The following is a 14,030-nucleotide window of genomic DNA, read 5'->3' as shown; positions in this document are numbered from 1 at the left end:
ACTGAATGTTTCATCTCAGCTCTGTTTCCCTATAGCCCCTGACTATGAGTGTTCGGGAGACTGATTCATGAATGAGAAAGAAGAGGAATTTTAGATATTCCCAAGGATCCATTTGCCCAACAAAGATATTTCTACATGAAAAGAACAGTGCTCCCCAAGGGCCTGGGAGACAGGTAAACAAAATCAGTTTGTGATTTCCACCAAGGGAGTTTCCCGGGATTCATGAAAACAGTAAATAGACCAGGTCTGATGGAACGGCGGCGGCGCAGTATATTTAAGATGATGATCTTCGGGGACCCTTTTCCAACAGAATTTGGTGTCAGTGCGTGCCTTTCACTGAGAGATTTGCTTCTCTGTGCAACTTTGTTTCTGGGCAGGGGGACGCCCAACCGAAGCTCAGGGAAGAAGATACTTCGGTAGACTAAGAGAAGCATGACTGGGCAGGTTTGTTTTCGTTTTCAGCGTAAGGCGTTTCCTGCAGAGGGCAGAGGGCCAGCTCTGGGTTCGATGCCGTAACAGCACATGCCATCAAGGGACATTCAGCCTTGCAGTGAAGGCAAGTCAGAGAAAGAACCCAAGCAACTAAAATAATTCAGATGCACAGGAGAAGTAGAAGTGCTTTGGAGGTCAGGAGAAGATGCCGCATCTGGCTGTAGGGATCTAGAATGGCCTCAGAGGGAAGGACGGAGCATGCATGTCCACGTGCAAGAGCTTTAGCAAAGACATGGAGAAAATGGTGGTGTTTAAAAGAAGGAGTCGAGAACGGCAGAGTTGGGGCAATTCGCTGGAGACATACCATAGGGTTCTCAAGTGCTAGGCTCGAGGCGTTCTTATTTTCGTAGAAAAAGAAATGCTCAAATAAGGGAAGGGCGTGAGGAAGAAGTCTGTCTTACAACTGCAGCCTGGGAGCAGCGAGTTTGAAATGGAAATATTAATTGAGCACTTACAGTGTGCCAGATATTTTAGGTACTTTACCCCAGGTACGTCCTCACGCCCTGAAGCAGGGAACATCCCTGCTTTGGTAATGGGGCCGGTAAGATTGAGAGAGCAAGAAATGAAAGTCACAGAGGAAATAAGCGGCAGAGGTGGGACTCAAACTCCACGGCCCCCTTTCCTTCTGCGGCCCCTTTCTACCTAGAAGGAAGGACTGGAGGTGGAAAGGCCATTCAGAAGGCTTTGTAATAACCCAAGCAATAGAGAATGACAGCCAGAATGAAGATTGTAGCTTTGGAAATGGAAAGAAGGACAGAAATTGAATAGGCATCGAAGGGGAATGGCAAAGAAAGTCAACGCCAGGGAGTCTAAACACTTGCCTTTAAGCCCAGGCTCAGAAAACGATGATGCCGTGAACAGAACCAAAGAGGACCCAGCCGTGTTGGAAAGAAAATGAAGTTCTGGGGTTTTTGTTGTTGTTGTCATTAAAGTTTATTTATTTATTTTGAGAGAGAGTGAGAGCAGGGGAGGGGAGGGGCAGAGAGAAGGGGAGAGATTGAATCCCAAGCAGGCCCCATGCCGCCAGCACAGAAGCCAGTGCGGGAGTCGAACCCATGAACCGCCAGATCATGACCTGTGCCTAAACCAAGAGTCAGATGCTCAACCGAATGAGCCACCCAGGTGTCCCAGGCTCAGAAAACGATGATGCTGTGAACAGAAACAAAGAGTCTGCAGAAGGACCCCACTGTGTTGGAAAGAAAGCGAAGTTCAGTTTTGACCAAGTCGATTTCAAGATAGCCGACAGGCAGACAGTCTCAATTCAAGGTGCAGTTGACCTCTGCACGGAAGTGAGAACCGAAGGCATCAGATAAATGGTTAGCACAGAGAAAGATGCAAGAGAAAATTAGAAAATGCCCAAATCTTGGGAGTGAGAGCACAGAGGAGGCAGACTCTTAGAAGATCCTCAATGTGTAGCAGCCACCAGAATCAAAAGCGGCAGAGAACTTCAAGGGAGACCCACAGGGCTGGGAGCTGAGCTTGGACGCGCTGGTGGCCTCACACTGTGACGAGAGGGCATCCTGGGCAGGGGTTCCTGGGAGCCCAAGGGCACACACCAGACGGGGGCACGGGGAGTCTGGAGACAAGGAGGACAGGCAAGCAGCACTCCCAAGGTGATCATGTGTGTTGGTGATCAGAAGAAAGGAGCGGAGTGGAGCCAAAGAAGGAAGATGTCTCAGGTCATGATCTCGCGGTCCGTGAGTTCGAGCCCCGCATCGGGCTCTGTGCTGACAGCTCAGAGCCCGGAGCTTGCTTCTGATTCTGTGTCTCCGTTTCGCTCTGCCCTTCCCCCACTCACGCCCTGTCTCTCTGTGTCTCCCAAAAAATGAATAAACGTTAAAAAAAAAAAATTAAAACAAAAAGCAAAAAAAGGAAGATGCTAGAGAGAGAACAGATCATTAGTGGAAGCCAAACCCACCGTTGGGGGTCCTGAGGGTGGAGGGAAACAAAAGTGATTTTTACTTTTTTTCCTTTCACAACCACAGAAAACCCATTTTTGTATCTATTTGCTGCTGCTTTGGGGGGAGGGGGGCAGAAAGAGAGAGAAAGTGGGAGAAAGCACAAGCAGGGGAGGGGGAGAGAGAGGGAGAGAGAAAATCCCAAGCAGGTTCCATGCGCAGCACAGAGCCCCACGCAGGGCTCAATCCCACCATCCCGGGATCATGACCTGAGCCGACATCAAGAGTCAGACACTCAACTGACTGAGCCACCCAGGCGCCCCTGATTTGCCTCGTCTTCAAAACTAACATTTACAGTACCGTGTACCCCCAACTTGGGAAGGAACCGGCAGGCCACAAGAAGTCACCATGAGCCCTTTTCTGAAACCTGTTTTAACAACAAAATGCTGCTGTTTGGCAGTGAGGTCTGCTTGCGTTTAAACTGGCAGGGGGGATGGCCTAGAACCCCTCCATTCGTAACCTGGCTGTGGAGTTTTATTATTCTTTAAAGCATCCCTTGCAGTGAACTATGAAACCAGAATGTATGCTGGCTTACTGTCGTCTGCAAACAAAGTGGATGTTCAGTAGCTCTCCCTAGCCAATCCTAAGACTGGGAAGGATTTTTATTTTGGTCGCCCTGAGCTTTACTGTAACTGGGGCGGCTGGGTTGCTATGGTGATTTCTTCCCCAAACAGCGCTTTGCCGCAATACACGGAAACAGCAGATAAATCTGCTTTATGTTGATTTGATCGCGACATTAATTCTGGTTGACACATCCCGCGTGCCCCCCATCAGGACTTGTGTGTAGGAATTTTCGATCGGGGCCGAGGAGGCCTTGTCTAAAAGAATAATAGAAACTTCGGTTTTTTTGAACCTGGGCCTTCACAATTCATGCGGCTGACGACGGCTGGCTCAGGGCCTAGAGCCCGACCACGGGGGTGGGAGGGATGGGGGTTGTAGCTGGAAGAAGGTCCATCGCCGAAGCAATTATGTGGTTAATCGCTCCAGTGTGGGCATAGGCTGAAGGTTGTGACTCACGCCCGACTCTGTCACTAATAATCGGGGGTTGGGCAGGATGCACAGAAAACTCAGCCTTTCCTTCCCGTTCCTCTTGCAAATCTGTAACTTCCTACAGGATCTGTCCGTCCTTGGAGTGGGGCAAGGAAGCAAGGCCTCAACTCCGGGACGCCGCGCTCCCTGTCTCCACCAGTAGGGGTCCCCATCGAGTCACAGCTCCTTAAACCCGCTTCGCTGGAGTCGCTGGACGCTTTAAGGCCGACCGCACTTTGAATGGGGGTGTATCTGCCTCTGATTCTTGCCTAACCGTGACATGGAAGAGAAGAAAAGTAGCTGCCTGTTTCCAGCATGACTCATTATAAACAAACGGAGGACAGATCGACTGCCTCTTATCAGAGCCCGAGTATGTGCCCCAGGCCTGAGGGTGAGTCACACTGGAAGTCGCAAGTCTTTTGTTGGGTCGAAGGGATTTTTTTTTTCCCCCTTGCAGAAGAGGTGATTTCTTAAATACAATCAGTGACCCCCCCCCCACAGTGAGCCCTGGGCTTCTAGGTGAGGTCAAATGCTCCCCCCACAAAAAACCAAAAAGGCTTCCAAATAAAACTGGCCGCCTGCACAAGGACCCATTTAGAGCTGATGATGGAAGCATTTGCAATCTGGCCGCAATGGTTTCACAACATACGCACCTGCCAATAAATCATCCAAGGGTGCACCTTAAGTATGTGCAGTTTATTGTATGTGAACTACACCTCAAAGATTTTTTTTAAGTTTTTTTTTTTTAATTTATTTATTTTGAGAGAGAGAAAGAGAGAGAGCGTGCACAAGCTGGGGAGGGGCAGAGAGAGAGGGAAAGAGAGAATCCCAAGTAGGCCTTGCGCTGTCGGCGCAGAGCCCTACATGGGGGCTAGATCCCAGGAACCTTGAGATTATGACCTGAGCTGAAACCAAAAGTCAGAGGCTCAGCCGACTGAGCCACCCAGATGCCCCTTCACTGCAAAGATTTTTAAGAAGAAATACAGTTAACAAGTTAGTGAGGAGGGAAAAAAAAAAAAAAAAACCCTGACCAACCCATTTTTATTGTGAATTATCATGAAGCTGCCTGCACACCCCCTCATTCCCTTATCCGTACCCTTCTGTTGCTTTGCATTTCGGCGCAAACCCAGACAGGGTGCCCGCACCTGAACGGAACCTCATGCTGGTAGGCCGATCCCAACCCTCAGAGTGTGTGTTGGTAGGCGAGTTATTTATTTCTCCCGAAGGAAGGCGGTAGGGAGAGGTAGCACGGGCAACAAATTTGGAGTCGGGCCAGATGGCGGGGAGCAAAAGGAGAAATAAGCACCCTCGATGTACCTGCCCCTCACCGCCTCCCCGGCTGCCAGCAGAACGCAGGAGGCTGTTTACGCCCTGGGTGCCTTCATATTTCAGCCCATACAAGTCAGGTCAGGCCCGCTGCATGACTGCAGTCGGGAGCTCCGAGGACGGGCTGTGCCGACAGATCCCGCACACGTGAATGACCTAACGTTTGGCCGCCAGCGCACCAGGGAATTCAGAGGGAAACGAACATGCATGTGCTTAGATGGTAGAAAAGAACCAAGTAGCCGGGCGGGTGGGGTGAAGCCAAAGAAAGCAGCGAGCAGAGGAGGGGTGACCCCGATATAAAAGCCGACGACCTCAGTTAGGAAAATAGGGACACATGTTTGCTCGTGGGCTCACTGATGAATTTCTTCCAAAAAGCAATTGACATTTTTCTCCTTTCAGATACTATGCTCTCAAGTGGGCAGGAAAAGTGACTCATCTTGCAAATACCTGCTTCTGACTGCTTAAGGAAAAGGCCTTGCCTATTTCTTTCACGTTTCCGTACGTCTGTTCCTGTTGCTGTCTTTGGGTGAAGAAATTCAGGTTACACATCAAAGTCGGGGGATCCGGCTGTCATCTTTAACAAAAGGGTCATTAACGTTGGCGGGGGTTGTCTTCATTTTCTAATCTCTCAGTCAGTCGCTGTCACTAAATGTGTGTGTGAGAGACTGTGGGGGGCGGGGAGAGTCGTGTGTGTGTGTGTGTGTGTGTGTGTGTGTGTGTGCATATGAGTGTGTACGAGATCATTTGAGTATGTGTGTGGGGGTCGTGGGTGGTGGACAGGTATGTGTGTGTGTGTTATTTTCTGACTCCCTGGATTCTGTGTATACTTTGAAGGTATGTCTTTGCCCACAGCAGCTGATCTCACATATAATGGCTATGTGTGTCCTTAATCTCCAAAGGCAGAACCAAATTCCAACAATTCGTTTTACTCCCATAATCCCATACTCCCATACATATGTTCATACCTTTTTAGATCTTTTTTTTTTTTAATTTTTTTTCAACGTTTTTTATTTATTTTTGGGACAGAGAGAGACACAGCATGAACGGGGGAGGGGCAGAGAGAGAGGGAGACACAGAATCGGAAACAGGCTCCAGGCTCCGAGCCATCAGCCCAGAGCCCGACGCGGGGCTCGAACTCACGGACCGCGAGATCGTGACCTGGCTGAAGTCGGACGCTTAACCGACTGCGCCACCCAGGCGCCCCTTTAGATCTTTTTTGTTTTTGTTTTTGTTTTTGCTGGATAAATACAACCTGTAGGAAGAATGTTTCTCCCGACAGGTGTTTTCTCTTGACATCCAGGGTCTTCATGTTATGATTTGGCAAACAATGCCAGTTTCCTCAGCAAATGTTCCTGAAGGGCCTACTGTGTGCCAGGAAAGTGGAACGTGACCCATAGACTGGAGTTACAAGACGTTTTTTCCCCGTCTTGGAGTCCAAAAAGCAGAGCCAGATTTTGTATTTATAACAATGGAATTACGGTAAAGTGTTACTTTTATTAAAAACAAAAACAAAAACAAAAACCCGCTCGTTGCCTGGAAATGACCGAACCTTCAAAGCGCTGTGATATGCATTACCGAGTTCTGGGCTGTGGGGAGCACAGGTTCCAGAAGTGGTAAGACTATACATCGTGGCACGTTGCCAGGCAAAAGGCCTTATTTCGCATTTAATGCCTTGTAGGAATGAGATAGCGTGAGACGGGTCTTTCGAGCAGGCGAGAGACTTCAGTTGTCTTGAAAAGCCAAGGATCCGCGTCCGCGTTGTTCGGGATCTTTCCGGCTAGATACTGGTGTCGCTGAGTGGTGCCAGAGGGTACTTTTGAAATGGGAGAGAATTGTTACAAAAGGAAAGACGTTCTCCAGGTAGGTCTATTTAACCTTTTACTCCTTACGGCCCTTTAGAAGATACCTTGGTAATGCGGCTCTTAGTAGGTGCTCCTAGCCTTTGCTCTCTCCCTTCCAATGGCATCTTCAGTCTGTCATCCCCATCCAAGCTTCGTGGGATTTCTCTAATTAATAATCTTGTTTCTCTTACCACATTCTAACTTTCGTTTAAAATAGATGGGGCTTTTTTTCTTAACTGGATTCTCGCTGCCCAGAATTGGAGTAATCATAATCTTGGTTTATGAGACACACTCACCACCGATCCATGCACAATTTGCTTTGACTTAGGTTGTTATTTAAAAAAAAAAAAAATTTTTTTTTTTAACATTTACTTATTTTTGAGACAGAGAGAGACAGAGCATGAACGGGGGAGGGGCAGAGAGAGAGGGAGGCACAGAATCTGAAACAGGCTCCAGGCTCTGAGCTGTCAGCAAAGAGCCCGACGCGGGGCTTGAACTCACGGACCGCGAGATCATGACCTGAGCCAAAGTCGGACGCTTAACTGACTGAACCACCCAGGCACCCCTAGATTGTTATTTTTAATGTTTATTTGTTTTTGAGAGAAAGAGACAGATTGTAAGTGGGAGAAGGGCAGAGAGAGACACACACACACACACACACACACACACACACACACGGAATCGGAAACAGGCTCCAGGCTCTGAGCTGTCAGCCCAGAGCTGACGACGTGGGGCTCGAACTCACCAGTGGTGAGATCATGACCTGAGCTGAAGTCGGACACTTAACCGACTGAACCACCCAGGCGCCCCGACTGTTATTCTTAATAATGCAGAAAAGTACTCACGAAGCTACCGTCCCTCTTGCAAAATGCTAGAGCTTTGATGAGAAGATTATAACCTACGTGTAACGCTATAAGGTCCACCCTCCCGACTCTATGACCCTGCTCCTCCGAAACCAAAGTGAACCCTCATCCTGATTTCTGCGTTCAGTATTCCCTTGCTTTTCTTAAATTTAGTTTCAGAACTAAACTAAATTTCTTATGTGCATTATATGTATTCCTGAAAGTGTGGTGTGTGTGTGTGATTCTTAACTTCATTAAAAAAAAAAAAAAAAGATACCATGTCGTATGTAACTTGGTGGGACCTATGTTGGTAAGATCCAACCTGCTGTGCATGTTACTGTCGTTCACTTGTTTCTGGCCTCTCTGTGGTATTGCATTCTCTGAATATACCCCAGTCGACCCCACCGATCCTCTCGGTACTCGTCGTTTGGACTGTGCACCGATGCTCCATATTGTAAACAGTTCTTTTACGAACATCCTCGTACCTGGTCTTACACGGGTACCAACATTCCTCTTGGGTACGTACCTCGGAGCAAAACCGCCACGTCGGACAGTATATGTATGCTCAGCTTTAGGGCACAATGCCAACCTGTGTACTGAAGTTGTGCGGACCCACACTTTGTGTCAGCAATGTGTATGCCAGTGGGTGGATCCACACCCTCCCTGACACACTGGACTGTCACTGCTGGAGTGTGTATGAAAAAGAACCTCATAGGGTCCTGACTGGCATTTTCAACTACTATGCGATCTGCCAAATATGTCTCATATCTCCTGAGAAATATCCGTATTTCTTCGCTTATTTTTCTACCATTGTATGCGTTCTTCTCATTAAAGGAGCCCTTCATATAATCTCATGCTGAGCCTTTGTACTTCTTTTCACTTTCTTTTTTTTTAATTAATTAATTAATTAATTAATTTTTAATTTAGATCTTTTCACTTTCTTTAAGGTATCTCTTGATGAATCCAAGTTCTTAAAATAGGAAAACTGTATCAGTCTTCTATAATTAATGCCTTTCACTTAAGAAGTCCTTTAAGGGGCACCTGCGTGGTTCAGTGGGTCAAGCATCCGACTTCAGCTCAGGTCATGATCTCACGGTTCTTGAGTCGGAGCTCCGCGTCGGGCTTTGCACTGACAGCACGGAGGCTGCTTGGGATTCTCTGTGTCTTCCCTCTCTCTTTGCCCCTCTCCCACTCCCACCCTCTCCCTGTCTTCTAAGAATAAATAAACATTAAAAAAAATACAATGAACTTCTGCTAACAAAATTATACTTAGAGTCTTGTGCAGTTACTAGAAAATAAGGGTAGGCAAAATGATGTCTCATTTGACTAGCCAGAATTATGATTTCTAGCATTTTGATGTGTATTCTAGACTTTTTTATATCTTTCCTTACATATGTATTATATTCCATTAAAAATGGAATCTTCTTGTAGATGCTATTTTTTAAGGGTTTTATTTGGGGGGGGGGGGGATTGGTTATTTTGCTTAACATCGTATCCCATTTTCCCAGTGTAAGAAACATTTTTCCACACCATGATCTGAGGGGTACAGAGTATCTCCTTTTGGGGGTAAAATCTAGAATATTCACCAAGTGTGCCTCACAGCCACCAACCAATCCTAATGGATGCTGGCTAGTGCTCTCACACACTCCTTTCAGCCTTGGGCATTATTAAAGCAGTTCCATACTGTTGACCCTTACATTTCCAATTACTCGCTATTAGAAGCAATGATGAAATGAGCATCTTTTAATTACACTAAAACTTTGCACACATCCATGATCATGTTCTCGGGATAAATTCTGTAAGTGGGAATTCCTAATGAGTAAGAACATGTTTTTACTTCAAGATACTTACAGCTGAATTGCTCTCCAAAAAAGTTTTATTCACTTATATTCACATTAGCAGAATATAAGATGACCTATTCTCTCCCACAACCTCACTAACAATAGTATTGTTGTGCCTTTTATCATCACTACGCCAAGTTCAAGTGCCATTTTACTTAGTGCATATTTCTTCAGTGACGATAGGTTCAGTTTTTTCATGTTTTCTGGCCATTTGTTCTTGAGTGTGTGTGTGTGTGTGTGTGTGTGTGTGTGTGTGTGTGTGAACTGTGTATTGGTGTCTATTCCCACTTTTATCCATCAAATGTTCTTCTCTTATTTATTTGTGCAAGTTCTATCTGTGGAGGGTTTTAACGTTCGTGAGCGTTGCTTACATTTTTCTAAATTTGTCTTTTGTCCTTTTTTCTATGCTTTTTTGCCTTTCAGATTTTCAAAATTGCCTATGTTGTCAAATCTTTCAGTATTTTCAAAATTCCCTTTTCATTGGAGAATATATATCCCAATATATAGGCTTTTCAACTGAAAGCCTAAATTTGCTTCTGGTATTCTTCTTTCTTTCTGTCTGTCTTTCTGTTTTTCTTTCTTCTTCTCTTTCCTCTTCTCTTCCTCTCTTTCTCTCTTTCTTTACATTTCCATCTCTGTTCCATTGACAACTCATGTCAGGTGGTGATGGAGCTAACTTTGTTCTAAATGGCTAGCCAGCTGCCAGCACCATTTGTTGAAAGAATATTTTCTTTACTTGCTAGTGCAAATTAGCACCTTTGTCCTCCTGTATTTATGTTTATATTTGAATATGGTCTGTGCTTCTAATTCTGTTCCTGTTATGAGGATTGTGCCTATATAAGACCTTGTGAGTTTAATTATCGTTTCATAATAAGTTTGGATATACATTTTTGGACAGATACCTCCCTAACATTCTGCTCTTTGGAATTTTTATTGGCTAACTGGCCATCCGTAAGCACTTATCCTTCCGGATGGACATTTGGGGTCAAGTTTCCAACAAATGTTATGTTTTGATTTTTATTAGAATTACGTTACACTTATGTTCTTTGGGTGATTATAGACACCCTTACAGTGTTGGGAAAATGGCTCGTTTTACTTTACTTGTGTCGAAGTCGGGTTTTTTTTGGTTCTTTGGTAGGATTTGGTGGTTTGAGTCCTATAAATCCTTGACACATTTCTTGCCAAGTTAATTCAAAGTTATTTGTTGCCATTGCAGACTGTGATTATATTCCCTTTCCTCCCCCCGGCCTCTCATCATCCTGCGGCATTAACGTTTATGGCTTTTATAACTGGCTACCTCGCAGAGCTCTAACTCATCTTAACATTTTCTCGGCTGGTTCCTTTGGATAATACAGGTAGGCCATCATTGCATTCACAAATAATAATAGTAGGGTGCCTGGGTGGCTCGATCAGTTAAGCAGCCAGGTCTTGACGTTGGTCATAACATTGAGCCCTGTATTGTTCTCTGCCCTGAGTGTGGAGCCTCCTTGGGATTCTCTCTCCCCCTCTCTCTGCCCCTCCCTTACTCATGCACTCTCTCTCTCTCTCTCTCTCTTTCTCTCACTCTCAAGATAAATAAACTTAAAAAAAAATTGCAACCCCACCCAAGAGGAAGGCGCTGGGGTGGGTTTAAAAAATAATAATAATAATGGTAATTTTTCCCCTTTTCAATATTTATGCCCCTTTCTCTATTTCTTATCTCTATTTCTCTATTTCTTATTCTTACCCATTCTCCAGCATGGGTTGGAGAATTCAGATGCCCATGGGCCCAGGCAAGTAACATTAATGCGTGAATTGGGCCAAACTGAGGCCTTTGGCAAACAGAACACAGATCTTTTCTCAAGGGGGAAGTCCATACTTGGCTCCAGCCAATTTTTGCTGTTTGGGGAATAGCTCTCATGTTGACAGATGGTCAGATTAAAAAAAAAAAAAAAAAAAAAAAAAAAAATGTATGCCAAAGATCATTTCTAATGTGAAATCTGTAAGAATCTTAAATGTTGAAAATGAATTCAACGTTTTTAAACATCAGGCAAGTCAAATGTAGACTGACAGTTAGGTTCAACCCAGGCTCACAATGTGCCCCACTTTAGCTGAAGCTTCCAGAATTTAAGAATATATTGAGTTGGACTACTAGACGTTCTTGCCTTATCTTTTATTAAATTAGCAAAAGTGCCTCCAATTATTTGACCAACTAGCCTTTTCGTAGTCTCTTGGGTTTATTATTCTTCATATTAAGCCTCTGACTCTGCCCAATTAAAATTTTTTTTAATGTTTATTTTATTCTTGAGAGAGAGAGAGAGACAGAGCACGAGTGGGGAAGGGGCAGAGAGAGAGAGAGACACAGAATCCGAAGCAGGTTCCAGGCTCTGAGCTGTCAGCACAGAACCCAACATGGGGCTCGAACTCACAAGCTGTGAAATCATGACCTCAACCGAAGTCAGACACTTAACTGACGGAACCACCCAAGCACCCTTACCTCTGTCCGGTTTAATAGGAGTATTGCAAGAAGAAAGAAAGTTGACTTCTGTTAGCCGATATGGTTTTCTTCTGTGACCTGTGTGATGAATCCATACATTTTCTATTATTGAACTATCCTTGCATTTGTGACTGATGGAACTAAACTGTACTCGGTCATGTTATATCATTCTTTTAAATATGTCATGTTCCATCTTCTGTTTTATTTAATAATTATGAAATAGGAGGCACTCAACTGTTTTTTTTTTTTTTTTTAGCAGCAAGATTCACCTATTGCCCCTCTGTCTCATACTGCCACTGTCCCCTCCTTGATTTCCTCTGGTAAATAGTGTAATATGCTGTTTTGAGGGAAGGGAGGGGCCGTCACACTTTATCACACCCACTAGATATGCTTGTGCATTGGTAGATGATGGCTTGGATTTTGTTTTGCTGGGGGAATGAGGTTAAAGCTAGGTTGTTCTCCATAAAGAAATCTTATTTTGGGGGTGCCTGGGTGGCTCAGTCAGTTAAGCATCCGGCTTCGGCTCAGGTCATGATCTCACGGTCTATGGGTTCGAGCCCCGCGTCGGGCTCTGTGCTGACAGCTCAGAGCCTGGAGCCTGCTTCGGATTCTGTGTCTCCCTCTCTCTCTGCCCCTCCCCGACTCATGCTCTGCCTCTCTCTCTCTCTGTCTCTCTCTCTGTCTCTCTCAAAAATAAGTAAGTGTTAAGAAATCTTGTTCTTTAGAGGCTCTGTGATTGGGAGAAGACCTTAAACAACAGGACAGAGACGTGTAAGAGTATCTGCTGTGGCTTGAAACATGGTTCCTTTCTCTGATGTCCCACCAAACTATTAATGAATTATCTACTTGTCTTCAATGTGCTGTTGGGTTGGATCTTTTGGGGCAGTGTGACAAAGTGCTAAGCAGCCACTCCCTTAGACCCGGGCCCGGGCGGCTTTACAAGGCTTTGCTCCGTCCCTCTTTTTGCCACACTCCTCCCCAGCAGGTGGGGACACCACAGGCCCTGCAAGTAAGCGCAGACCTATCTGGGTTGGGAATTCTGGGGGCCTGCATGTCCCCTGCCTTCTAGACCATGTTCTGAATAGCCAGGACCCAGAATTTTCTACCTAAATGGTGCTAGCCTGTACCCAGCACTGGTGCTGGCCTCTTTCCTAGGTCCGTCCTCCCCAGGGAGAACCACACTGCAGACATTTGCACCCCTGGGCCTGACCAGTGACCAAGCACAGTGGGTTGTGTGGAGTACAGACGAAGCCCGGACACGCGGGCTGGAGTGTCCGCAGTATTCCCACAAGGCCCATTATGATGTAGGAAGGAGCCAGGAGCCATGAGGAAAGGGCATTCAAGTGTCTTTACAACAATAATATTTCAGACCACCAAGGAGCTTGAAAGAATTATAAATCCAAGCTTGGCTCCCCAAGTGGTTAGGAAAATACATTCATCAACGGAGAAGTAGAACAATTTTTTTTTTAAGTTCTTATTTATTTTTGAGAAGAAGAGGGAGCGCGTGTGCAGGAGGGGAAGGGGGAGCAGCAGAGAGGAGGGGAGGGGCAAAGAGAGAGGGGGAGGGGCAGAGAATCTGAAGAAGGTTCCACACTGCCGACAACAGAGAGCCCAAAGCGGGGCGTGAACTCAACGAATCGTGACCTGAGCCACAGTCAGACACTTAACTGACTGACTGAGCCACCCAGGCACCCGGTTTAATAATTTTTAAACACAGTTTTATTTATAGCTTTAAATACTTTAGCCATATGGCATATGGCCCCCTGGCCCCACAGTTGCTTGGGGGAAGCCCACTGCTGAGGCTACGCTTCGAGGCCATCTGGGCGATACCTCAACAGGAAGCAGTGCTGGGACTTTTGTAACACAAATAGACTGAAGTCACCAAAGAAATAGGGGAATCCTTACCTCCCTATCGGTACGGGTCTCCTAGCACTGCCATAACAAAACACCACAAACTGGGGAGCAAATATATGCTTTGACAGCTCTCCATAGTTTGAAGGCCAGCAGTCCAAAATCAGGCCGTCACCAGGGCCGTGTGCCTTCCAGAAGCTCTAAGGGAGAAGCTTCCTTGCTTCTTCCAGCTTCTGGTGGCTGCCAGAAATGCCTGAAGTTCCTGCCACATGGCTGTGTCACTCCAATCTCTGCCTCGGCATTCACATGGCCTCTTTCTTCTGTCCCCGTGTGTCCTCTCCTCTTCTTAGAAGGACACCAGTCATTGTGTTTAG

This window comes from Herpailurus yagouaroundi, unplaced genomic scaffold (assembly GCF_014898765.1).
Source record: "Herpailurus yagouaroundi ecotype Mexico unplaced genomic scaffold, PumYag 222, whole genome shotgun sequence".
Taxonomy (NCBI): Eukaryota; Metazoa; Chordata; class Mammalia; order Carnivora; family Felidae; genus Herpailurus; species Herpailurus yagouaroundi.
The sequence above is the reverse complement of the archived record's forward strand: the minus strand, read 5'-3'. Positions refer to the sequence as shown.